The sequence below is a fragment of the Peromyscus californicus genome, unplaced genomic scaffold (genome assembly GCF_007827085.1).
Source record: "Peromyscus californicus insignis strain IS unplaced genomic scaffold, ASM782708v3 Scaffold_2__1_contigs__length_46816999, whole genome shotgun sequence".
NCBI classification, from domain to species: Eukaryota; Metazoa; Chordata; class Mammalia; order Rodentia; family Cricetidae; genus Peromyscus; species Peromyscus californicus.
The window spans coordinates 1,280,119-1,306,158 of NW_026294540.1; the positions used below are offsets into that span (position 1 = coordinate 1,280,119).

General features: G+C 48.5%; 1 protein-coding gene and 1 long non-coding RNA gene across 6 annotated transcripts in view; one reads left to right on the top strand and one right to left on the bottom strand.

Annotated features, from left to right (window-relative positions):
* Positions 1 to 26,040, top strand: part of Ttc28 (tetratricopeptide repeat domain 28) — a 432,623-nt gene that overhangs the window by 378,139 nt on the left and 28,444 nt on the right. The gene's annotated exons all lie outside the window — the stretch shown is intronic.
* Positions 304 to 26,040, bottom strand: part of LOC128120709 (uncharacterized) — a 51,196-nt gene continuing 25,459 nt past the window's right edge. Inside the window, exons 3-4 of one of the 2 annotated variants that reach the window (XR_008221935.1) lie at positions 11,750 to 11,919; positions 304 to 8,508 (exon numbers count right to left, since the gene is read on the bottom strand). This is a non-coding gene — a long non-coding RNA (uncharacterized LOC128120709). Of the gene's footprint in view, positions 8,509 to 11,749; positions 11,920 to 18,681; positions 22,147 to 26,040 lie in introns of those variants that run through there. The other variant, XR_008221934.1, reaches the window with a different exon arrangement.

The following is a 26,040-nucleotide window of genomic DNA, read 5'->3' on the forward strand; positions in this document are numbered from 1 at the left end:
CTGATTTCAACATGGTGGGGCCATGTCCTGTCTAGAGGGCAGACACAGAACACGCTGCCGTCTACGGATCCCCAGTCTGAAATATGCAGAGTCCCCAGTCTGCTCCGGGCCTTATCTTAGTTCCTGTACTGTCACAAAACGGTGGCTGAAGACAAAATGATCATCACCTGTGGGGACCTGCCCCACCGGGAACTTAGGTCATCTGTGAAGAGGTGGCCTGGAACTGAGGAAAGGCAAGTGCACGCCTGCTCGCAGGTTCCCCAGCCTCCCTCTTACCCGGAGACAATCAGACGCAGCGGGGAGTCAAGTCAAGCAAGAACTCCTTTATTGATAGGCAGTAAGCCTCTTTTATACCAGAAAACCTCAGAACCCTGGGAGGGGATGAAGGAACCATCCAATCATTTTAAAGGTCACCCTGTTTACAAGTTGTCTATACCCTGACATCATTTCCTGTGTTTAGCATCTTATTTTAGCATAAATAACTTGAGCTAACTTACTTCCTCACCATTCGTCTCTAATCTCCATACAAACAATCCGAGCTAACTTCCTCTCAGCCATCCTTTGTATCTATTCTCTGCACAAACAGCGTAAACTAACTTCCTCTGGTACCATTTGTATGCACTCTCTGCACAAACAGATTAAAGCTTAAGCTCTATTTGAGTTTCTTTGGGCACCCTCTTTGCAGCCCAGGTATGACCCACAGTCACCTGCGATTATTCCCTTCCTGCTTTCTGACCCATAAGTAAATGTGGGATCTCCCTATAAAGTTCAAGTTTGAACAAGCTGCCATGGAATTTTGGTAGAAATAAAACATCTGGGCAGATCTATAGTTAGGAGACCGAATCGGTACCTAACTCTTCATGAAGGGGCAAGTCCAAGGCCAGACAATTTCATTGTTGGTCATCGCCACCTCATACAGAGGAGCAAAAGCAGCTCTCAGCAACTGTAAGGAAAGAGTCAGTTCAGATACATTTACATGGTCAGACTTATCCTGACACCAAAACAACACAGATGTCCTTACTGTGACTACAGGTGCCTCAGAAAACACCAGAACCAATTCAACATCCATGGAAAGGATGCCATGCCCTGACCAAATCATGGGGCTGGTTTTCAGAAGGCAAGAATGGTTCAGAACCCGAAAATTTATATAATGCACATTAACAGGAGGGCAGAGACACACTCTCAGCCCAGCTGATGTGGAAAAGATGCTTTGTGACACCCTCAGTGATGAAAGTATGAAAGAAGAACAGAGAGGCCCTCACCATTGTTACATCCTCAGCTAACATCACCCTCCAGCACGCCTGCTGGAGTCAGCAGAAGGGGATGCCGTCTCCTGCCACTGTTCCCATCAGGACAGTCAGGCCAGGGAGGACATGAAAGCAGGAAGGGAAACTTGAAAGATTGATCCCCTAAAGTCCCAGGTAACGCAGATATAACACGGATTCAACCAGGTTGCAGGGTTCTGAGCTGTCACCCCAGGGTCCAGTTTCTGTATGCTCTTGACAAACTGTCTGAGGGGAGATCATGACCATCTAGTTACAGTCACATCAAAGCAGCTAGGCTGAATGGAACTGAGAAAAGATCCACACATCACGCACTGCAAACATTATTGAAAGGAATTAAGGAAGCCACGAGTAAATGGAAAGACATAGAACCCCAAGTATCACTTGCAAAAGAATGCATTGAGCCCTTCCTGGTACCTTAGAGAAACTCACTCCAGACGGTTAGGGACCTGACTTAAGACCCAAAGTCATAAAATTACAAGAAAACAAAGAATAGAAACAAAATCTAGAGAGGACATGTAGGACTTGGAATAGCTGCAGGGAAAAGGGCAGAAGATGCAGAATAAACCAGAAAGCTACAATCCAGTGTAAAATGGGCAGAAGTTTGAATCACATTTCTCCCGAGAAACACAAACAGTCAGCAAACATTAAAAGATGCCCGGCACTGCTAGAGCGACATAAATCAAGTGTCTGTGGGAAGCCACCTTACACATTGGAAACATGCAAAAGTAACAAATGGTGAGGACCTGGATGAGAAGCTAGAGCCCTATGTGGTGTTTACTGGAGAGTGAAACAGTGTAACTACCAAGGGAAACAGTGCAGGGGTCCCTCGGAAGACTAAACATACAATAACATGGAACACAACAATCCTACTTCTAGGTGTTACATTGTAAGAATTGGAGACACCCCTGAAAGAAACATGTGCGCACCATGTTCATTGTAGCACTGTTCCCATACCCAAGAGGTGGGAGGTACCTAAGGGTCCTTCTAGGGGTGAAGATGTAAGAAAATGTGGTATGTACATTCAGTGAAATAATATCCACCCTTAAAAAATAAAGAGATCCTGTCATATACCACATTCTGCCCATGAAAAAAGCCAGACTGTTAGGCTGAAACCAGAACCCCAGGTGGAATAGACTTCAGGTTAGACGGGGGCGGGGTGGAAGAGGAGAGGGGTGCATTTACAGCTTCAGTTCCACGAGCAACCGCCTCTAAGACCCAGAACACAGCAGCACCCAGAGTCATGACACATTGCTGCTGCCTGTGATACTCAGTTACCCTGCGGTGCTGCTGCCTGTGATACTTGGTTACCCTGCGGTGCTGCTGCCTGTGATACTCGGTTACCCTGCGGTGCTGCTGCCTGTGATACTCGGTTACCCTGCGGTACAGCTGCCTGTGATACTTGGTTACCTGTGGTGCTGCTGCCTGTGATACTCGGTTACCTGCGGTGCTGCTGCCTGTGATACTTGGTTACCCTGCGGTGCAGCTGCCTGAGATACTCGGTTACCCTGCAGTGCTGCTGCCTGTGATACTCAGTTACCCTGCGGTGCTGCTGCTTGTGATACTCAGTTACCTGCGGTGCTGCTGCCTGTGATACTCGGTTATCTGCAGTGCTGCTGCCTGTGATACTCAGTTACCCTGCGGTGCTGCTGCCTGTGATACTCGGTTACCCTGCGGTGCTGCTGCCTGTGATACTCGGTTACCTGCAGTGCTGCTGCAGTGTGCTAGTTTGGGTAGTGAGTCCTCTGTGTGTGTGTGTGTGTGTGTGTGTGTGTGTGTGTGGTGTATGTGTATGAGTCCTCTGTGTGTGTGAGTTCTCTGTATGTGTGTGTGAGTCCTCTGTGTGTATGTGTGGTGTGTGTGTGTGTCCTGTGTGTGGGGTTGTATGTGTGTGTGTGAGTCCTCTGAATGTGTGTGTGTATGTGTGGTGTGTGTGTGTGTCCTGTGTGTGGGGTTGTATGTGTGTGTGTGAGTCCTCTGTATGTGTGTGTGTGTGTGTGTGTGTGTGTGTGGTGTGAGTCCTGTGTGTGTATGTGTGGTGTGTGAGTCCTCTGTGTGTGTTTGTGTATGTGTGGTGTGTATGTGTGAGTCCTGTGTGTGTGTGAGTCCTCTGTGTGAGTCCTCTGTGTGTGTGTGTGTTTGTGTATGTGTGGTGTGTATGTGTGAGTCCTGTGTGTATGTGGTTGTATGTGTGGTATGTGTGTGCGTGCATATGTGTGGTGTAGTATGTGGTAGATTTGCACTAGCCTTCAGTGAAAGCACACTTCAGATGCACTTTCAATCCATCCAGTGCAGGTCACTCCACTGTCATCTGTATCCCAGCCCAGGTCATCTCCTGATTCCCTGTCCAGTCCCTCTCCCATGTGCTTTTGCCACCCTCCTGTCAGGGCGGCCTGTCAGGGCTATATTTGTCACAGTTTCCCTGCTCTCCCACACAGCTAACTGCTGCCCGGGTTCTGATGGACTCTGGGTTCCTGTCTGCCTTCCCACCCCTGTGTAGTGGGACCCAGCCTGCCACTTGGGCAGCTCTTCTGCCCTGTCATGGCATCCTTGTCCACCCTGATGTCCTAGTCATGCTGGGCACACAGTCTCCACCTTCAGAGCCCTCAGAGATGCTCTCCAGTGAGGCTTTCTGAAGCTCTGCCCAGTGTCCTCTCCTCAGGGCCCGTGCTTCTTCAGTATGTGAAGGACTAAGTGTGAGGGAGATGCCGTCCTGTCTACTCATCCTTCTTTCTACCCTGTGATGGTCTAGCAAACTTCAGAGTGAAAATCTCCATGGCTTCCACGGGGTGAGCTGATCTGTGGAGTCCACAGCAGCACTCACACCCTCCATGGTGCCTAATGATGGCACTGATTTTGCTTTATAAACGGCATGTGTGCATCTCTCCAGAGGATGGTGATGCCCAAGACAGCTTTCCTTTTCTTAACTGGGTAGAACTTGACCCATAGAAAGGTGGCAAGAATTTGAAATTAGATCACCAGAAAATTTTTTTTTTTACTCTTTTGGAGGGCCCCGCCACCCAGCTCCCAAATAAATCACACACAAAGGCTTATTCTTAATCATAAATGTCCAGCCTTAGCTTGGCTTGTTTCTTGCCAGCTTTCCTTAACTTTAAATTATCCCATCTAAGTTTTGCCTCTGGGCTTTTCCCATTCTCTTACTTCTGTAAATCTTACTCTTACTCTGTGGCTTGCTGTGTAGCTGGGTGGCTGGCTCCTGATGTCCTCCTCCTTCTCTCTCATTCCTTCTCTGGCTCCTAGATTTCCTCTCCTCTCAGATTTCTCCTTCTATACATTCTCTCTGCCTGCCAGCCCCACCTATCCTTTCTCTTACCTCACTATTGGCTGTCCAGTTCTTTATTAGACCATCAGGTGTTTTAGACAGGCACAGTAACACAGCTTCACAGAGTTAAACAAATGCAACATAAACAAAAGTAACACCTTAAAATGATATTCTCCAACAAGAAAATGCTGCATGCAGGACTGTCCACACTGGCATATAGTCATGGTTTTTTCTCTCTCATGGTGGCCCCTGGAAACTACATCTATATGCCTTGGTGCAGTTCTGCACGGGCAGCCCTGGTGCCCACCTCTGTCCTTGATGGCACTCTGCTGCTGAACTGAAGATTCCTAACATAGGTTTTAAAGTAAAAGAATGGCTTTGTTCAGTGCTTGGTGGGAACTCCTACCCTAGATCAGAAGAGGCCGGCTTCCCTAGAGGGAGATGCCCAGACTTCTAGACATCTTCACTGTAACTCTGAAAAGGAGCCAGGCTTGTTATGTAGAAGTTGCTCTCTGGGCACCTGGACTAGAGCTGTGGCAGTCTGGGGACTCTGGGAACACTGGTGGCTGGGTATAACCGTGGCTGGGTGGAAGGAGGGCTCCCACAGACTGTGACTAAACAGGTGTAGACTGCCCAGCTAAGGGGAATGTATTCCTCCATTGTAAAGAAATGCCAGGCCTTGGGAGGTGACTGCTGTCAGGCTCCCCTCTTCCTGATTTTCTGGGTTCCTGTAGTATGAGTTCTTTTGTAATCAAGCACATTTTATCTCAGGCACTGACTGAGCTGTGCTGGTTCACACATGCCGCATGGCTGCAACACTCCTAGAAGGAGATGGGCATTAACAGCTGATGATACCAAGCATGGGAGGTGATGCAGGTTCATTGCTGAATCCTTGAGCTGTAGGAGGACAGATAACTGCTTAGAAGGCATTTCCTAGGTGTGTTCAAAGGCTACAGAGCAGATCTATAAACAATGTCCCAGGTGCTGGAAACACTTTTAACCAAAGCAGAGCAGCAGACAGCTTTCAAAAGATGTGAAAATGAAGTGCCCCAGGTCAACTGCATCTTTTAGTAGAGACATACACAAAAGTAGATAGATACCTTTCGAAATGCAGACAGATACCATGACCCTGTATAGAAAGTACAGCCTGGAAGTGAGGATTCTGAAGTTAGTCCAGGTCCCTACTTTAGGCTGTACGGGCAGGGGATGGGCTCAGCCAGAGGGACTAATAGTGCATGCTGTTCCCAAGAGCCTAGTAGTTGTGTATCAAGGGTTGCTTATTACGTTGTTTAAAAATTACTGAATAAAGCAAGGAATGAGGGAAAGGTGCCATGATTAGTGTCATTACCCATGTTCAGATTACAGGTGAGACCTGCTGATAAATTGACAGGCCAAGTCACATGACTGCTGGTACCTATTCAGCAGGTACCAAGGCTAGGCTACTGTGTCCTTGCTAGGTCTTGAGCCCCATCCAAGTTATTATGGGTCTTTAGGGGTTTATAGAGCTCTTTCTAGATATCTGTATCTGGCGTTTTGTTACCTTCCCGTGGTTTGACTATGCACTGCCCACAACAGGCTCATGTGGTGAACACTTGTTCCATTGTTTCATGAAACTTTGGAAGCTTTAGGAGGTGGGTGTCACTGGAGGAAACTTGAAGGCTGTAGGTGATCACCAGGTCCCCCTTACTCTCCACTTCCTGTCTTTAAGAGTCAAAGAAACTTTCTCCAACTGTGTCCCAAGTGTGTGGGAAAGCAGTCACAGACTGAACCTTTGGAAGCTATGAGCCAGGATCAGTTTCCTCTTAAGATTTTCTCACAGGTATTTTGGGCACAACTGCCCAAGGGTAACCATAGCACCCCAATCAATTTGCACTGGTAAGGGTTACTTTGTGAGACCAGTGTTTCTTTTCACCAAAATCCTTGCCAGAACACCATTGAGAACACATGGGTTGGTACCTTTTGGCATTTGTACCTGACTATCGGTCATGCTGCTTTGGAAATGTTCTGTGAGCTTGTGGCCTGTGCTAGGGCTGAGGCTGGAGGGCCCCGGTTCCTGTCTTGCAATGGCTCAGCACTCAGTGTGTGGCATGAGATGGACACAGGAGTTGCCATCACCTGGGGCTTGCTGTGTGAGGCTGAACAAGGCCATGTTCCCTTTGTCTAATCAAGGCCAAGGTAACGGTTAGAGGGACTTCAGCAGACATGTGAGCTGGGCCCTGAAGGCCAAGGGGAAAGGGGGCAGCATAGGCAGGTCCTCCCTGGTGCCTGGCAGGGAGGAAGAGGCTGTTGTGGGGGTCATAACCTCACTCAACCTTCTGAGACCCCTTCTTGTCAGCACCAAGGCCAGGTGTGGTGGTCCATGCTTACAGTCTAAACACCTGGAGACTGAAGCAGAGCATGAGGAATTCAAGGCCAGTCTAGGCTAAGTGAAGCCCTGTCTCAACAACATAAACAAAAATCAAAGAGGAGCTCCCAGGTATGTGGGGTGGAGGTGTTGCTCGCATAGTGTCTGTGGGAACTGGCTTGTGGCCACATCTAGGAGCTGACCTGTCCAGGCTGGTTCCGATCTGAAGGTCTCTTCAAAGGAGATGCCATACTAGGAACCAGAGCCCTGAGTAAATCCAGCTGCAGGAATGAGTGGAATGTACCAGAAACTGCTTTTAGGTTCCTGACTCTCCAATCTGGGTTTTCAGAGAACCGGAGAAGAAAGTGAGTACTTGAGGCTGTGTGAGCTGCTGACTGGAGCAGCCGCTGAGGCAGGGGGAAGGTATTCCAGGGAGCCTGAGTTTGCTGTTTGATTTCTGCTGCTGCTGTCACAGGGTCCCCTACACTCCACCCTACATGGCATGGCCTTTTCTAGAAGTCTTTTGCATGTGATGAAGGCAGGAACCCACACGTGGGTTAAGCTTGCTGAAGCAGAGGATGCCTGCCCCTCCCCTCCATCTCAGCCAGGGTCAGCAGTACACAGCACAGGGAGCCAGAAGTCAGTAATGCAAGTGGGCAGGAAGGCCCTGGAGAGAGGCCGAGCAAATAGACAAGTGAGGGAGAAAGCACCATCCACTGGAGGCTGGGACTGAGAACCACACCTTCTCCTGAGTGCGCAGTTAGCATGACACAGTGGTAGCACATTCTTCATAGCTACTTCATGTGTTTCTCCAGCCTCTTCCTACCTACTTGTCCCCTTGTGAATGCCATGAAAGTACAGTGATCTCCTGGACACTCGCCAGGGTGGACAGAGCAGAGCAGACAGGCAGTGATGGGACCTGAGTGAACAGCCACACTGTGAGCTCCACTCTAAGGCGAGCATGGGAAACCCTTTGATGCCCACTACATATTAGGACTTGAGGCGTTAGAAGCAATGAGATGTCCTTCCTGCTTCTGACAGACAGATGCAGGACAATTTGCAGCTAATAAGCAGTGCCAGGCAGAACTGATTTAGGGTCCTGTCACTTCGTTAAAAACTGCTGGACAGTGAAGACGACGTTTGAATCACAGCTGGTCCTTTCTTAATTTATGTACTCCCTGCTAACTTAGGAACACTGTGAGGTCAGACTCCATTTCCAGGCAGACCTAAGGAAGAGGACTGCTTTTAGAGATGGGCAAAGCCCCCCACTTCTGCTGGCTCCGGTGTACGGCACCAGCACTGTCAGGCCTGGCATCCCGGCTTCCCCCACCTCCTGCCTCACAGGTAGACCAAGCAACAGTGGTGCCTCTGCCCAAGCCAGATGCAGGCAGACACATCCTGCCACTGGGGCCTGGCCCATGGTCTAGACTAGGGAGGCTGAACTGCGGCCTTTGCTGCTGATTCTCCTTTCAAGGTTGGAGGTCACCTTCCTCCACGGGGCTGAGGAGGAGAGACCAGGTGACACTCTCCACTAGATGCCATCTTTTCTTCTGTGGCGATGCTCCCAATACCACAGCCTGGTAGAGAACTCCGGAAATCTAAGGGGTTGTTACAGAGAAGATTGCATTAGATGTGAGTACTTTTTCTGTGTGGATTTCCTCCCTGTCTTCTTCTCTCAGACCTGCGTCTGCCCTTTCAACCATCCCCACTCACAGTGTTGTGCTGGTTACTCTAAGGGTTTGATTAGCAATATCTGTCTCCTGTGGGACCGGGAAGCCCACTGAGATGAGGACTGGCTTGTCCACTTTCCCCAGTACAGTTCCTGGAACGGTCACTCAGAATATTCACTGACCTGCACTGTCCTCCCCCTACCCCACAGCAGTACTGTATATTCACAATGAGTAGCTGTGGCTGGGGAAGGTTCTGGGCCATGCTTGAACGAGCCTGACTGCTGGTAAGAAAGATCACCATTTCCAAAGGAGGCTACAGGTGGGAGACACTGAGCACAGCAAGGGGTGTATGTGTGTGCTCAGAGTGCTGAGTTTCAATCCAGCATGGCTACTGTGTAATTTTTTTTTTCATATTTTTGTATTCTTCTTCCTGCCTGATTCCTCTTGCTTTGGTTCAATGTTGAGTTTTGAGCCCTAGAGATAAAAAGGTTTACAGTGAATAGGGACTTTGAACTACAGTGGTCTTGGATGTAGAGTGGCTGCCTTTAAAAGACATAGAATTATAGTTGGAAGTGTTGTAAAGAGGGAGAGAAGTGTGGGGCTCGTCCTCTTGCTTGGCCTGGAGTGGTAACACTCGACACTGATCTCCCTGGGCTCTGGTGAGCAGCCGCAGTGACCGGCAACTCAGGAGTCGCTGGCTGGGCGGTGCCTGCTGTGACCAGCTAATGCTCTTCTCCTCTTTCTGGCTAAAGAAGAGATAAACGGCCCCTTTGAAGCCTTCTTCTCTCTAGACTAAGGTGCCTGAACCTGCTTAGTGTGGCTGCACCCCAAGGTAGTGTTGCTCTTGCGCCCAAGCATCCAGCTGAGGCTCAGTATGGTTTGCTGAGTTGCCCAGGGCCCCCAGCTGCCTGAACCATGGACATAGAATTTAAATGTGGCTTTGGAAAAAGGCTCTCAAAGTCAGATGCTGGAAGGCCGTCTAGGGCTAGGAAGTCGCGTACTCACACACTGTTGAGGGTAAAAAGGAAGCCAAGCACAAAGCCTCCATTACTATCCTCCCAAATGCTGCTATCCCTTTGGAAACTGAGGTAGACTTTTATTTCCTCTTCTACAACTTCCATTTGGCCTACTAGGTATTTATTCTTCTGTCTCACTGACCTTAGGAGTACAGCAGAAGAAAGAAAAATGTGAAGATGGGAATAGAGAAATATTCTGTTCCTCAGCAGTCAGACACATCCATCAATTACAATATCTCAGGACAGTGAATCTGAGAACAGGAGAATGGCTTCTCATTGAGAAACAAAAGTTCTTTAGTGTGAAGAATCATTTTCAAAATGCAAATGTATTGCCCTAGATATTTCTTGAAATAAAAAGATTTCCTGTGAAACCCTAGCATCATAGAAAAGCCCCAGCATTCCTTCAGTATCACCTGTTCCCATTCAGACACAGACAGGACCTGTCGTCTTATACACAGCTCCCTGGGCTGCCCTGCATAATGTCGATTTTTGCTCAGCCTTGAACCAGGCTTGGCTATGGACACTGAGCAGGACAGGGTCCCTGTCACGGTGCTGGAGAGGCTGTTTTAATCACTGCAGTAATCTGAGGTCAGAGTCAGGCCCCGAGCTCAAGTCTGAGCGGCCCCCAGTCTTCTGATGGAGCACTGGCTGTGGGTGTAGGCCTGTAGGATGATCTACCAAGCTCTTCAGAGCCCTGATAGTTTTCCTGCGTTTGAGACCTTTCGGATGTTGCCTGAGGCTGGCAGCAGTATTAACAGAGATGGACTAGGAGCTTCCATGACACTCTGGAACACTGTCTTCCTCAGCTCCTATACAGTGAGAGTAAACCTGAAGCCATCGTGGTCTGAATAGGAACTCTGTGTCCCATAGGCTCATGTGTCTGAACACCTAGTCCCCAAACTGGTGCTGCTGTCTTAGAAGGCAGTGGGAACTTTTAGGAGGTGGAGCCTCACTGGAGGAAGTGGTAACTGGGAAGTGGGCTTTGAGGTTTGGCAGTCTGTCCCCACTTCCTGTCCACCCTGTCTCCTGACTGCAGATGCCACGTGACTGGTGGTCGCATGTTCCTGTCACCTGAGTCCCACCATGGATTGTACCAGAATAGATCCTCCCTCTCTTAATTCAGTTGCTTTTGTCAGACATTTGATCCCAGAAACAAGACAATTGGCATCCAAGCAGGCAGCAGACAGGGGGTAAATGCCAGTGAGGGGCAGCCACTTGTGTGGCTGTGAGCTACCATGCTGAGCCCAGAGTCATTGACAAGGGAGAAATCTTAGCCAAGTATATATGAACTAGACTGAGAATAAGCTGCTTCCCACTGGAGCCCAGCAGAGCACCTCACACTGGAGCCCAGCAGAGCACCTCACACTGGAGCCCAGCAGAGCACCTCACACTGGAGCCCAGCAGAGCACCTCACACTGGAGCCCAGCAGAGCACCTCACACTGGAGCCCAGCAGAGCACCTCACACTGGAGCCCAGCAGAGCACCTCACACGGGAGCCCAGCAGAGCACCTCACACTGGAGCCCAGCAGAGCACCTCACACTGGAACCCAGCAGAGCAGCTCACACTGGAACCCAGCAGAGCAGCTCACACTGGAGCCCAGCAGAGCAGCTCACACTGGAGCCCAGCAGAGTGCTCACACTGGAGCCCAGCAGAGCATTTACACTACAGCCCTGCAGAGGGCTCACACTGGAGCCCAGCAGAGCAGCTCACACTAGAGCCCATTCAGGGTCAGTGCTTGCTTTGGAAAGAAAATGGTACTTTTTAGACTAATATGACAGAATTCATATGATAATAACACCATATGCCTGCAATTATAAAAGTCTTTGCAATACAAAAAATTTGGGAAAATATAACTCATGTTTTAAAAGAAAGGCAGCCAACTATTACCATTCCTGAGATGACTCAGAAGTTGAAAATCACAGGCAAGGGTTTTCCAGCAGTTATCACCATACACAAGGAACTGTATTCATAAGTGAACAAAAAATGTCAAAGGTTTCATCATAGAACCAGAAACTTCTAAAAATAACAATAAAGGCTCTATGTCTGACAGTATGGCCTCTGAGGTGAAGAGTCCAGTGAATGGGTGTTTAACACATGTAGAAAAATAATGGGGAACAAGCAGGTTGGGAGGCAGGTGGATGGGAGCACCGACCTTCAGAGCTGAGAGAAGAACCCAAGATGCCAGAGAACCGCAAGAACCAGTAAGAGGAGAGCGGCAGCAGACTCCTGTAAACGAGGCTGTGAGGACCCCAAATGCAGCAGAGGAGAAGGCCCACAGCAGCTGTCATCAGGAAGATGCGGTGGAGGCCCGTCCGCAACAGGCTGGAAAGAGAAGTGTTGAGAACAAAACCTCCAAGAATAAAAGCAAAATAGAGCTGCTCTTAGCCTGAGGAAGCTGGGATCAGCAGCACCCACTCTTCAGGCCAGAGGTAAATGCGAACCAGGAGAGCAAGTTTTCAGAAAAGGAACATAAAAGGAGAAGGCTAAAGCTAGGTCTTTCTTTTCCTTTTTCTATTGAAAATGTGTTTTATAGACAATATATTCTGATCATGTTTTCCTTCCCCATCTCCTCCCAGAGCCTCCCCACCTCCCGACCCCACACCTTCTTTCCTTCTCTTTACAAAACAAAGCAGACAAAAAAAAAAAAAAAAAAAAAAAGAAATAAAAAAACCCATACACATAAAAAAAAACCCGTATCAGAACACAAAATCAGAAACCATGATATACAAGCAAAAGACCAGTTTAAAAAAAAAAAAAAAAGCCCAGCAAAGCAATATGAGACAAAAAGCCTACAGATACGCCGTTGAGTTTGTTGTGTTGTCCATCTACTGCTGGGTGCGGGGCCGTCCTTAAGTGTGGTTTGTATAGCAGCGAGATGCCAGTGGAGAAACGGAATTTTCCCGTTTCTGGGTCAGGGATAGGAACTTCCCTGACCCAGACATGTCCACTTCTCCTCTCAGTTCTCGAACCCCATCTGGCTTAGACCTGTGCATGCTGCCGCAGTCCGTGTGTGTTCATATGTCCATCGATCGCATTGATTTAGAGGGCCTCGTTTCCTTGGTGCCCGCCATCCCCTCTGGCTCTTACAGTCTTTCCCTCTCTTCCACACAGCTCCCAGAGCCCTGAGGGGTGGGGTCTGATGGAAACACCCCATTTAGGACTGAGTGCTCCAAAGTCTCTCATTCTCTGCACGCTATCCAGTTGTGGGTCTCTGTTATTAGTTCCCAATAATTGTAGGAGGAAGCTTTTCTGGTGATGGCTGAGTAAGCACTGATCTGTGGGTGTAGCAGAATGTTGCTAAGAGTAATTTTCTTATTTTTTTAAGTATATGAAATTACACACACACACACACACACACACACACACACACACATTTATATATAAAACAAAAGTCAGATTTCTCTGTGGTATTTACAATGAAAGCTTCATAAGACCAGGAAAAGGAGAGAGAGAAATACATTTTAAGACCATGGGGCTGGAGAAGCGTCAGTCAATCTTGTGGCCTTATGAGGGTAGGAGAACGTTATGAACTTTGAACCAAATGTGCAACTAAGATGAAATGCAGAGAGTCCTTAAAATCTCATTCTACCAAAGCCAACACTACATCAAACAGAATATGAATGGCCCTGGATCAGATACAGAAACTAAAGTCCTTATCACGCACTATAACTAACTCGTAGAGTAAATTCACTGAAGGCCTAGGTGATTTTCCTAATGAATTCTGTGGAGTATTTCAGAAAAAAGCCCGCAGGACTGAGCTTAGCTGGTGTGCAAAAGCCCTGGGTTCAGTCTCCAGCACAAGAAAAAAAAAGTTGAACAATTTGTACGAAGTCTTCCAGAAAAGAGCAGAGCAGGCCCTTTCCACGGGTAGCCTGAGGCCTCTGTCTGCCTCATGCACAGCAGCATGAATGGCTGTGACAGATGCCCTGTGGCCACAACCCTAAAGTACTGTCTGTCCTTTAAAATGAGAGCACTGGCACTAGAGAGATGGCTTAGTGGTTAAGAGCACTGGCTTCTCTTCCAGAGGACCAGGGTTCAATTCTCAGCACCCATGTGTCACAACAATCTGTAACTCCAGTTACAGAGGATCTGATGCCCTCTTTTGAATTCCATGTGCAACAAGAATGTATGTGATACAGATATACATGTGGGCAAAACACCCATACACAATATAATAATAACAACAATAATAATAATGCTGACCCTTAACCCAGAATATGTAAAGCGGTCTTAGTAAAGAAAAACCCCATTGACAAACACACAAAACCTGTCTCCAGGCCTCATTAAAGCCATAATAATCATGGCTAATTGCTTGGAATCCCAGCACTTGGGAGGTTAGGACAGGGGGACCAGGAGTCCCAGGCCTGCCTGGGCTGCACAGAGAGCTCTGGCCTCTGGGAACAAATGGGGAATGCTGGAGCAGAGTGGGAGCCAAAAGACAGGTCCTGCTTATGCTGTTATTGACTCTGGCAGAGACATCCCACCATATACTGGGGAAAGACAGTCTCTCCAGCAAATGGAGCTGATGCACTGAGCTGCATCTGGGGAAAATTACTCTCAACTCCAGTGCCAAACCCAAGAAATGGCAGTGGAGGCTGTGCGCCAGTAAGAGGAGCACAGAGTGTCTTCCTAAGTTAGGACAGCAGGTGACAGAAAACAACAGTCACAGAATGAACAAAACCCCATTAGGCTTCTCAATTTCACACCCCCACTCGTCAGAAGACACGAAGGCGATGAGCAGGTGAGGCTCACCTCACATGGCTGAGAAGGGGTTCAGAATATTCAAAGACCCTGACTCAAACAATATGAATAGTTCAATTTAAAAATGTGGTGAAATGTAAACAGAATTTATTCAATGATAGACACATCAGAAATATTTCATATCACTAGTCATTTAGGAAGTGTGAATTAAACCATAAGGAACTACTAGGAGGGATAAGATGGTAAAAACTGATCTCACGGATGCTGAGGGGAAGTAGAGGGTGAAGATGGTTTGTGTACTGCTGGTGACCGTATCCCTGTGATCACCCTGGGAAGCCTCTAGCAGTTGCAGTGAAGCCAGGACCCTCACTGTGGGCATGTAATTCCCCCACTGTGACCCCCCACTGTGGACATGTCATTCCATTGTGACTCCTACTGTGGACATGTCATTCCACTGTGACCCCCACTGTGGATACATCATTCTACTGTGACCCATGTGCCCGGGAAAAAGGAAAGCATCTGGTGATAGGGGACGTCTACAAGGACAACAGTATCATTCCTAATGCTGCAGTGAGCCATCAGCCCAGTGCTCTCTGCATGCCGTGGCCCTCTGCAGTATCAGGTGTGAACTAAACGCAAACCACACAGGAAGCCCAGAAAGCCTGTGGTGAGGGAGAGCAAACCACACGAAAGGCAGGCACCATGCAACTGTGATCAAGTACCTTCTAGAAAGCTTCAGTCATCTCTGTAGGGAGAAGGCACAGCAAAGGCTGCCCCCAACATGGAGGCCAAAACCAATGGCGGGGAGTGTCTTTTTTTTTCGACTTTCTATTTCTCTACAGGGTTTTTAGTACAATGTCCCTGTCCAACTCAGTGTTTATGTTAAGATTTGTAAAGTTCATTTTGTGTAGTTTTTGTATACATATTTTATACTAAAATGCGTAAGTATTGTTTTCCAGCTAGTAATGTGCCTTGTGAAGTATTTGAAAGCACTTTACTGTGATTCACTGTCATTTAAACTGCACCCAGATAGGAAATTAAGCAGATGATTAGAAGAGCAAAGAGAGCAGGGTAGATGGGCAGCAGCATTGGGAATGTCAGGATCAAGCTAGGAGGCATATCAATATTCACTGTAAGAATCTTTAAGCTTTTGTTTAATTTTTCATTATAAAAATCTTTGGAAAATATACCAAGTGTAGATGGATGATGATCTTACAAATGCAGAGTGTACACTCCTGGGTTCATCTTAAAGAAATCTAAATGAGTCTTCCATAAAGATCCGTGCATAGCTGTGTTCACTGTGGCCCTGTTCACAATAACCAAGATGCAGAACCAGCCTAGGTGTCCATTAGCAGACAAATAGATAAAGGATATATAGTATATGCATACAGTGTTTTTTATTAAGCCATAAAGAATGAAATTATGCCATTTTAAGGAAAATGAATGGAACTGGAGATGATCGTGTTAAGTAAATAAGCCAGAAATAGAAAGGCAAATGATGTTTTCTCTTATATGCAGAGTCTAGATTTTGTATCTGACATGAAAATAGAAGACAGACTGGGAAGAGGAAGGGAGGTTAGTGGAGACAACCTAGAGTCACATGATAAGAGGGAACCCCCAACTGAAGAACTGTCTGGATCAGACTGGCCTTGGCTATTTCTGTGAGGGATAGTCGTGCTTGGTGTGGGAATGCCCACCCAATGCTGGCAGCACCGTCCCTACAAAGGTGGCCTGGACTGTAGGAGAAAGCTGACTTAGCACGAGCCAGTGAGCGGCTCTCCTCTCCAGTTCCTGCCCTGCATTCCCTCAATGGTAGATTGTGACTTGGAAGTGTAAGCCAAATGAATCCCTTCCTCACCAAATTGCTTTTAGACCTGGTATTTATACAACAGCAGAAATGCAACTAGAACAGCACTTGGGAGGCTGAGAGAGACCTCAGTTCAAGGCCAGCCTGGGCTACAGAGGGAGATGTGAAGTTCATGTATACAAATGCAATGGAGGCCATCAGGTTGTGCAGTGACTGCATATAAATGGTTGAGCATGTATATCATGTAGTAGAAAGCAAGAAAAGTGAATGATTAAGATGCTGTTGCATATATGCATATATTTCAGGGGAGAGCATCAAGCAAGTGACATATAGTGAACACTGGGAGTAGCTGCAAGAGGCAAAAGTAATGTCAGTAGGACCTGGTGAGACAGACCATGGGCCTCGCACAAACTACTCATGACAATGAGAGGGAAGTGGGCTATGGAAAGAGTATGAAATGTAAAGTCACATCTTAGTACCACTAGTTTCTATCTGTGTTGCTTGGAGCAAGTTGTCCATCAATTCCCCCATTCTCTTTCACCAGTGAAGACTATCATCCTCACCTCGTAGTGTGGTCAGGAATCATAAGCCTGGCACAGCTTGACCCTCCAGGCCCTTATCTATAGTATGTGCTCATCAGAGGTTGACCTTCCTGCCCTTTCTACTCACCTGATCCTTGCGATCCTGCAAAGCTTGCCTTCTGTTGCCCTTCCAAGGACCTCCAGCACTGGTGGCCCCTGTCTGCATGTCCATGACCTTCCTTTAGAGGTGTTCTTGTTCTTAATCATGTCCACCTTCCTCTTCTAACCACTCCACTAAGAATCCCTCCCTTGCTGCCTCCCACTATCTCTCTAGACGTTGGCCCTGGAGCAGCGGCTGTGTGACTGTTTTGTGTCTGTCTGTGATGAAGGGGCCAGTGGGTGGGCATCACCAGCTCTTCCTGCCTTTTCATTCCCTGACTCTGTGAAGCATGTGGCTGAATTGTTGCTCCACCGCCTGCTTTGGTTCTGCTCAGCAGTGTGCTCATCTCCACAGACATGCACAGCAGGAGCTTGGCCCAGCTCTGCCACAAGATGCATCCACAGAAGCACATTGGATTCAAAGATAGGGAAGCTCTCTGTACTATGGGCTCTCTTTCAGCTATTTTTTTATACTGTGGATTCCATTTGAGAGCTGGAAGGGATCTAAGATTTTAATCAATTAAACCCTGAAGTGTTGGCCATTCAGTAGGAGACTGAATGTTCAAAGCTGCTTGGGATTAGCAAGGGAACCTCCCTCTGTGGAGGAGGTACCCAGAGAACTGTTATTGGTGGGGAAAGATGTGGGTTGTCTAAAGAGAGGGCAGAACAATCCAGTGGTATAGAATGACATAACCAGTGACTGGGGTGGCGGTGCTGGCGGGGAGCCCACCAAGATGCTGGCTGCACATCAGGGTTATCACATGGCATAAAGGGACAAAATGGCAGGATGGAAGCCATTCCCATCCCCCGTCCCACCCTTTGTCAAACCCTGGCTTACCCTTGATCTGATCCTCACCCCTCCGTTCTTTCATCTGGGCTGTGACTCAAATGCTAAAATCAAATCCAAATGCCACGCTTGGTGCTCTCCACTGCAGCCCAGAAATGTTGGCTTTGCATCGTGCGTGTGGCATACATAGCAGCCAGCTGAGATGGCCTCAGACCAGGGGGAGCCTTAGGCACAGCCTCAGCCTGATATTTGCATGTCTTCAAGTCATTCCAGGCTCACTGGGAGGCCTCATCTCAGTGAGCAATCTATACTAGCTCAGATCTTTAGTTCACTGGTATCAGAGATTGCTCCAGCCAGCCTTTGACCACTGCACATCAGAGAGTGTTCACTTAAGAGAGGGGTCCTTAATGAGCTCCTCAAGCATGAGAGCATGTGTCCTGCAGCAGGCTAGACCCTCTGCTCTGATGAACACCAGTGTGCAGCTCCTCAGAGCAAACATGTCTTTCCAGAGCATTTTGCTCCTTTCTTTCCTGGGCACTGCTGATCTTCCCTTTCTTCTAATCATTAAAAGACAGATGATGAGGCAGGGCTTCAGGAGGACCAGGAGTTCGATGCTAGCCTGAGTTACAAAGAGCCCATCTTGGGGGTGGAGGAGAACAAAAGAAAAGTGGGTGAAGAGAAATAAGATCTCAACTGCCCTGTGACCAACCACTGCCCTGCACCCACGGATCCAGAAATATTGGTGGTGGGACAGCAATTCATGAGCCAGGGGTGAGTGGGAGAGGATGGATTGCACAGGCAGCTGCAATTGTTCATCTAGCATTGCTTTGCAATTTGTACAACAAAAATAACTGTAGAAATCAAAGCTGTTCCTGCCCTTGCTCTTTGCATTAATTTTCCAACATCCTGCCCCCAGTGGAATGATAGAGACTTGTCTCTATCAATGCAATAGTAACTCCTGGATGCAAAGTCCCCAACCCTGTCCCACCCCAAATGGAAACTACTTTTCTTATTTGGTTTCTTAACAGCCACTACCCAATTATGCTTCTTTAAGCATCAAAAAAAAAAAAAAAAAAAAATTGCAGAGCCCTGGTAGAATAATTTGGATCCACAGGAATTCACGAAGATAGAATCAACAAGAGAATCCAGGCCACCCCGTTTCTAGTAGGGATGGCACAGTGGCTTCTGCCCCTTGGGGCTCACCAGAGTTCACTTTTCAAGCCCCACAAAGCAGAAGCTGGCTCGCAGTATGGCTGTCATTCTGATGCATCTGTGAGCACTGTAGACAGCCTCTCAAGCAGGTCCCTTGCCTCTCCTGCTGCAAACCCAGAAACAAATATTTAGCTGGCTGCAGAGAACCATCCACATGAGTGCTGTCCCCCTGGGGGTCTTCGGCATGCAGCGCCTGGCTGGGCCTTTCACGTGACACAGGACATATAATATATTTATGTCTTGTGTAACCATAGAAACCTGTTGTATTGGGGAAGATGTTGCAATCATGCTTCCCTCCAGAAAGATGAATAAAGCTACAGGGCGGGCGCTGCTGCTGCTGCTGCGGGCAGCATTTACTAGTGTCCACATTTGTGGACATTAACAAAGTATCCAATAGACGTAAGGAGGTAAAATCTACTCTGTTATTTTAGACACTCAAGACAAATCATCGTTTTCTTGTATTACCTACACAATTCATACTTCATTAATTATCCTGAGGACAGTGCTCTTGTTTGTGTGGGAGCACTTCCTTTAGGGAGTCCCTGGCATAAGACAAATATACATTTGCTGTACAACTGTACAATTGTTGGCTGTACAATAGTGAAGAAAACAGTGTGGCCATTGAGAAGGGAGGGGCGATGCCAGTTTAATGGGGGCTCTTCCACTCCCTGTGGAATATAATGGAAAGATGTGCCTTCCTGGTCCCTGGGAAGAGCAGTAATGTAGGGGAAGGGCCCAGCCCACAGGAGCAGTGGCACTGGCTGTCAGCACTGCCCCCATTTATGTCCCTCCTTCAATCCCATGCAGGAGCTCTGTGAGTGTCTTAATGCCCGCAGAAGCTTGCTTTGTTTAGCACATCTATGGTACCTCAATACTTATCAAAGGCTTCACAAATATTTATTAATTATAAAAACCCCCAAGGGAGCTGAGGAATACAAACTCCATTTCTTTCCCAATTAATTCTGCACCTTTCCATTTGGCAAGTATGTATGTTTTGTGGCTCTTAATAGAGCAAGGAGCACCTTGGCTCTTTTGTCTGTAAGTGGATTGTTGTTGGTTTTTTCTCTGTGTGTGTGTGTGTGTGTGTGTGTGTGTGTGTATTGTTTAAAGGAATTATCCATGGAAGTTCCCAGCGCACCTCATAGATGACTTGGGCGACATCTGCTGGCTGGTGATAGAATCAGGCGTGTTCCCCAAACCAAAAGCCATGCCCTTGCTCCAGGCCCTAAGTAAATCCTAAATCCACAGGGCCCTGTGGACTGTGGGTGGCAGGTGTAATCATGGCTGTGTAGGCAAGGCATTTACGCTTATTGTTATTATTTTCTTTATTATTGTTATTTAAATGGCAGTGTTAGAATGCAGGGGATGTTTCCTGCCAGCTAATAACCATTTAAGCTGCATTTGGGGGCTTTCATGACTTGACAACAGCTTCTCAAAATCTTGGGCTATTAAACCCCCTACTGGGTTAATGTGACAGAAAAAGACAAGAAGGGCACCAGCCAGCATCTTTTGTACAGCACTCCTCTCCAGCATCTGGAGGAGGGAAGGAAAGCAGGTCCTTTCAGAAAATCCAATTAGAGGGAGAGGGGAGCACCCCTCCCCCAGACCCAAGCAAACTCTGCATTGCCCTGACTGCTTCAGCCTTCAGGAAGTAGGCAGTGCAGACAGGAAACTGGCCCTATCCAAAGCTCAGCAGAGACAGAAGCCTCCATTCTGGGCACAAGGGTGTGACCACCTTTCCAGATCCCTCCCAAGGAGGAGTACAAGCCACACTGTCCCCAGACTCCTATTTCTCAGTCTGGGAATCCTACTAAGTATTCCAAGGAAGACCTACGGAATGGGCAATGACTCTTGAGGTCACCTTGTCTTCTTTAGAGACTGCATCATCTATACAAATGCCCCTTTCCCAGTGGTTGCCCAGAATTGGGGCACCTCTGTTAAGTAGACTTGGTCTGGTGGCTCTTGGTGGCATTATCTTGAACAGAAGTTTTAAAGGTGGGCTGTTTACCTAGATTTAGAGGATTGTAAACAAAGTGCACACACGGCTCAGTCCTCTTGCAGCTATATCTGGTGTGTTAGAGTGGCATCTGACTGGACAAGGTAGTGTCTAGAGCAGTTCCGAGAGTCCTGCCCAGTGTGCTGCTGTGCTGAGCTGTGGGGCTCCCGTTCTATGTGGCCACAGTATGTGCTTCACCGTGACTCCCTCCTTACCCACGCATCTTTCTCACTTTTCAGAAGCCATTCAGCATTTTACTGTAACTTTCCAGGGATGGAAGGCCTTGGGCAGACTCCAGCACCACACCAGGTTAAAGCCCCTAAGCAGCACCTGGAAGCATCCTGCATATCTGTGCCTTTGGAGGCATGCTAGATGCTTAGTGAACAGGGCGCCGGGCCTCACGGGGGCTCGAGAGACCATTCCAGTTACAGTGGTTCTTCTGTGGGCAGAATCAAATGAAGATGAATCCATACATAGTGAATAGTGAGGGATCTGGTGCTGCTGAGAGCTGAGGGGGATGGGGCAGGTGCCTGGTGAGCTTGGAGCTTCTAGTCTGAGTGATCCCAGGTCAGCCAGCATCTGTGCCTCTGAGGGTGTAGGGCGGGACAGGAAGGTACAGGTCTAGAAGCTTGCCATGCTTTGACTGCTTTGCCACTACTTCCAGTGGAGCAGGCTACCCATGGTAAGGAGGGGAAGGTGCTCTCCTTGGCTTTTCCACAAGGCTTAATGACAACATGCAAGGAGGGCCCTGACAATCAGCAACAGAGATCAGCTGTTATTACTAACTGCTCACAACTCCTTTGAGCTGGGAGTTGGAGCATATGGTCTATGAGCCCCAGAGCGGCTGACCTGGAGGGGTGCCTGATGGTCCCCATGCTCACACATGTACACCCGCCTTTCCTTTCCATTGTGATGTGATGTGAGACTGTCACAAACTCTTACAACCTCCATCCAAAGCAGAGAAAGGAAAAGCCAGTGCCATGGACTTGAGGCATGCACAGCAGCATCCAAGAGTGCAGCGTTGTCTATGATTCCAGAAACCTGACCCCAGGCCAACCCTGTAAAAGCAAGTCACCTCACAGGAAGCGTCTTCCAGGTTCTACTGAGAGGCTGGAAGAAAGGGATTCTGGGATTGCTGTGAAACCAGTAGAATTTTGTTTTCCAGTGCCAATGTGAACAGTCTCCTGGGTATGAAGGCTCTGCAGACTCCTCTCCAGAACTCACTGGCTCATTCAGGATCTCTGTGTGAGCAGCAGGACCAGAGCTAATGGGCAGTGCTCTAGAGCAAATCTAGATGTGTCTGTGGTGTGGCGAGTTCGTGGCTTAGGCAGAACAGGCTCCTCCCAGGCAACAGTGGAGATGATATCTGGAAATAGGTTAGCACTACAGTAAGGAGGGGTCATGTGACTGAAGCGAAGGCTTGGTTGGGAGGGACTGGCAACAGGAAAGGGTTTCTCAGTGAGCAGCAACAGAAATTAATTCAAAATCAAATACATAGCAAATCTGAGCTCTGCCAGAGCTCACCTACCTGTGTTGCATCATGTGACTTCACTGCCGATTTGGCTCTGAGAACACACACTCGCACTGCACGTGCCACCACACAGCTGGGTGGGTCCCTCACTGGCCTGGTCCCTCGTGAGCAGAGGTGGGTGGACCGAGACCCCCCCCCCGACCTCCCGGGGGCAGTGGCAGGCTGTGGTAGCACTCCTCAAAGCAGTTTCTTCTGTGTCTTTGCCCTTCCTCTCTGGTCACTCTCTGACTCCCCTAACAGGGACCAGAAGTCTAGGACAGCACCCAAAGCCTTTTCCTGTATCACTCATAGGGGAGAAGACACCCAGCACCATGTCTTTCCATGCTGGCAGTCCATTTTCTGTGTAAGTCATGCGTGCATACATGCACGCGCAGCACACACACCCCTCTTGTATGAGCTGTGACTCGCCGAGGATATCCAAGCTTGCTTACTCTGTGAGAGTAGGGGAGGGCCTTCGGTGTCTTCCCACATGTGCAGTCAGTCCTAAATGATCACCACCTAGGAGATTAGGTGACTGTTCTGTTTTTCTGACTCTCAGCATCTTCACCGAGGGATGCATGCACTACTGGAAGAGATGAAAACTCCAGGAGGGATTCTCAGTGACAACACAGGACAACTGTCATGTTCACAGTGTGCCTTCTGTTGCAGACTCACATACGCGCCTGTGTGACACTCAAATAGTCCCCGGGTGGAGCAGCAGATGTGCACAGAGTCACGCGCATCTGATTCCTCCACAGCCCTGCAGAACAACCAGAGTGGGGAAAAAAAGGGTCCCTGCAGGGCGCTTTCCACCCGCCCATTGCTGTGCCCACACTCTCCATCCCTCGTGATTAACCTGGCTCACCTGCAAGGAAGAGGGTCCGCTGGTCTTATGTCCCAGGGAAGTATCTGGAAGGGATTATCCCACATCCCAGACTTCAGGTCTTTCCATTCCAACAGCATTCACAGGGATTGCACTGGGCTCTGTCCACGTCACACATCAATTCGGAGGATACAAAAGCTATGTATCAGGGAGAATGCCATTGCCAACACACTCCCAGCAAAGACTTAAAAAAATAAGACACCAAGAAATGAGGCTTCGGCCCAATCACAGCTTCCTGTGACCCTGCCAGCTGGCTGTGATCACTGTCTTTACTGAAAGCAGAAAAGCTCGGACAGCACTGTGAAGCGCCTCCTCTCAGCACCTGAGTACAGACTAGATCATTCCCGGCTGAGAGAGAGACTCACAAAGCTCCAGGGTTCAAGTGATTTTCTTTAAAAAGCATTTTGGAAGTTAATTTTTATACTTTTATCAGTTTAAGCACAAGCAAGAATGTATTGATCGTGTGTGTGTGTGTGTGTGTGTGTGTGTGTGTGTGTGTGAGTGAGAGGAGAGAGAGAGAGAGAGAGAGAGAGAGAGAGAGAGAGAGAGAGAGAGAGAGAGAGAGAGAGAGAGAGAGAGAAGGCGGGGAGATGTAATCATTTATTTACTCTCACACAACTAGACTTGTTCTAGAGAAGACACGGAGGTAACTGGGTTTTGGCCTTGAGAGGATACAGAGAGCAGCCATCTCTAGAGTGACATGAAGCAAAAGCCTTTCCCAGGATATCTGGAGAGGGTGTGTGTCAGTGACTGCATTTCAGAGGGCTAGGCTGTGAACAAAGAGGGTTTGAACCAGCAGATTTGACATCAGTCTATCCCTACTGTGCCATGTATGGCTGTAAGGTCTGGGATGTGATGTTTGCTGAGGAGAGCAGCCTGTGTCCAGTGAGTCCTGCAACTGTTTCTGTGTACACTGGTACTTTCTTTCTTGAGTGTCTTTGGTCTCAATGGTATCATAACTACTGGGTGTGGTGTTTTCAGCTTGGTGCACCAAAGCCACACAGGTCTCTGGGGACACTCCCCCACCACACCAGAAGAGGAATTTTCTAGTAAGGTTAAGGGGCAGGACTCAATGAACTGCAGCTCAGTCTTGCAATGTAAGAGGAAAGTGGGGGTTACGTGGGCAGGGTCATCCATCACTGCTCAGGTGTTTCCTTTGGCTACTGTAGTTCACAGCTCCAGAGCAGAAAGATGGCCACCTTCTGTGGCTCTGTGCTTACATATCGCCTAGAGCCAGGCTCAGGAAGCCACAACCAGATTTCCCTGAAGGTGGATGCTAAAAGGAATGTCGTTATGATCAGGTGTCAACTGCACCACCCCTTATCCTCTCCAGCATGATGTGCTGCAGGAGACAGTCCATGGAGGCCAGGCTCCTCCCATCTTAAAGGTCTACTAAGCTTAGGTGAAAGAGCAGAGGGGCTGGCCTGTTGCCCAGGAGAGCACTCCTGATGCCCAGCTTCTTCCATTTCTTGCACTCTTCTGTTCTGAGTGGCTTCTGGGGACATGGTTTCTCAGATGTTGGCAGGGCTGTGAGCATCCCAGGAAATGTGCAAGGCACTTGGCCCTGAGGGCAGGCAGTGGTATCAGAGGTACTGAACATGTGCAGTGGTCACTCAGTGGGAAGATCTTTTCTTTGAAGGAACTGTCCTTCCATGACCACGGGGCTCAACATGTGGGTGTCCGCCCTGCATTGAGGGGCTGAAGGCCGGCTTCCTGCTCTCCTCTTCAGCTCAGGACTGTAAGTCAGTTTTCAGCAAGTGACTGCTCATTGGTACAAGGGAAGCTTTGAGGCAGGGAATCAGAATGAGTTAGCAAGGAATGCTCTGACATAAACAATGGCGTGCCTGTGTACAACTCCAGCCCAGCTGATGGACCGGGAGGCCATGTTTGCAAGTGGAAGTCCTTTCCGGAGCCTCTTGCCAATCCCTCATGTGTCCCTAGAGCAGGATGAGCCCTGGCACAGCTCCATAGTACTGATTCATGGCTGTCTCTTGGGGGTCACCACAGTGAGCATCTTGGAGCCCACCCCTAGCCAGTATGATTTATCTTTGCCAGAGTAGCGGGCTGGGCTCTGGCAGGGCTGGACTAGGTACAAGCAGAATAGGTGGGTACCTTGGAGAGGCTACTGTTGACTCTGCATTCTCTCTCCCACCCTTCTAGTTCTCACCAGGGTGCCAGTTTATACCGTGACCTTTGCCTTTTGTCCTCCATAGCTTGGTGATCTAAATGTCAACCTCTGCTAGCCCCACGATAGGCAGCAAGAACAGGGCCCTTACCATCCCTTGGGAGCCCAGGAGTAGAGAAGGCCAGAGCAAGAAATTCAAGCGAGACTCCTTAGGCAAAGAGATTCACAACGGAAAAAGTGTGGTGCTCAAGGGCACTGATAAGTAGGACCAGAGCTTGTTAGACCAGAGAGTAAGCACTCCAGGGGAAAGAGAGGCTGGTCTTGGTGCCCAGGACACAGTTGGCCAGGGTGCCTCCCTTCCACTGCTCCTGCCAGCGCCTGAGGCCTTGATAACTTCCCTCCTAAGCTGTAACTAGTTCTTCCTGCAGTACCAGCTCTTCTCGATGGTCCTGCTGCCTCCCATTACAGCCAAAAAAAAGTGACCAAAACCAGGCCTAGTCAGTGTTGAAAGCCTTCTGCACTGCGTCTGTGGAAGACTTCTCACGCCCACCCTAGGGCTTCCTACCGAGTATTCACTGTTATAATTTACTATCCATGTACACAGGTTACCACAACCATCTAGCACCTTCTCTGTGCTTCTCCAGGGCAGAGGCTGTCTGTATTCAGTCACATCAGCCCCAGTTAAGGATCTGGTACACACTGGTTATACAACAGGAAAAAAAAATTTCCATAGGGTTTTTTG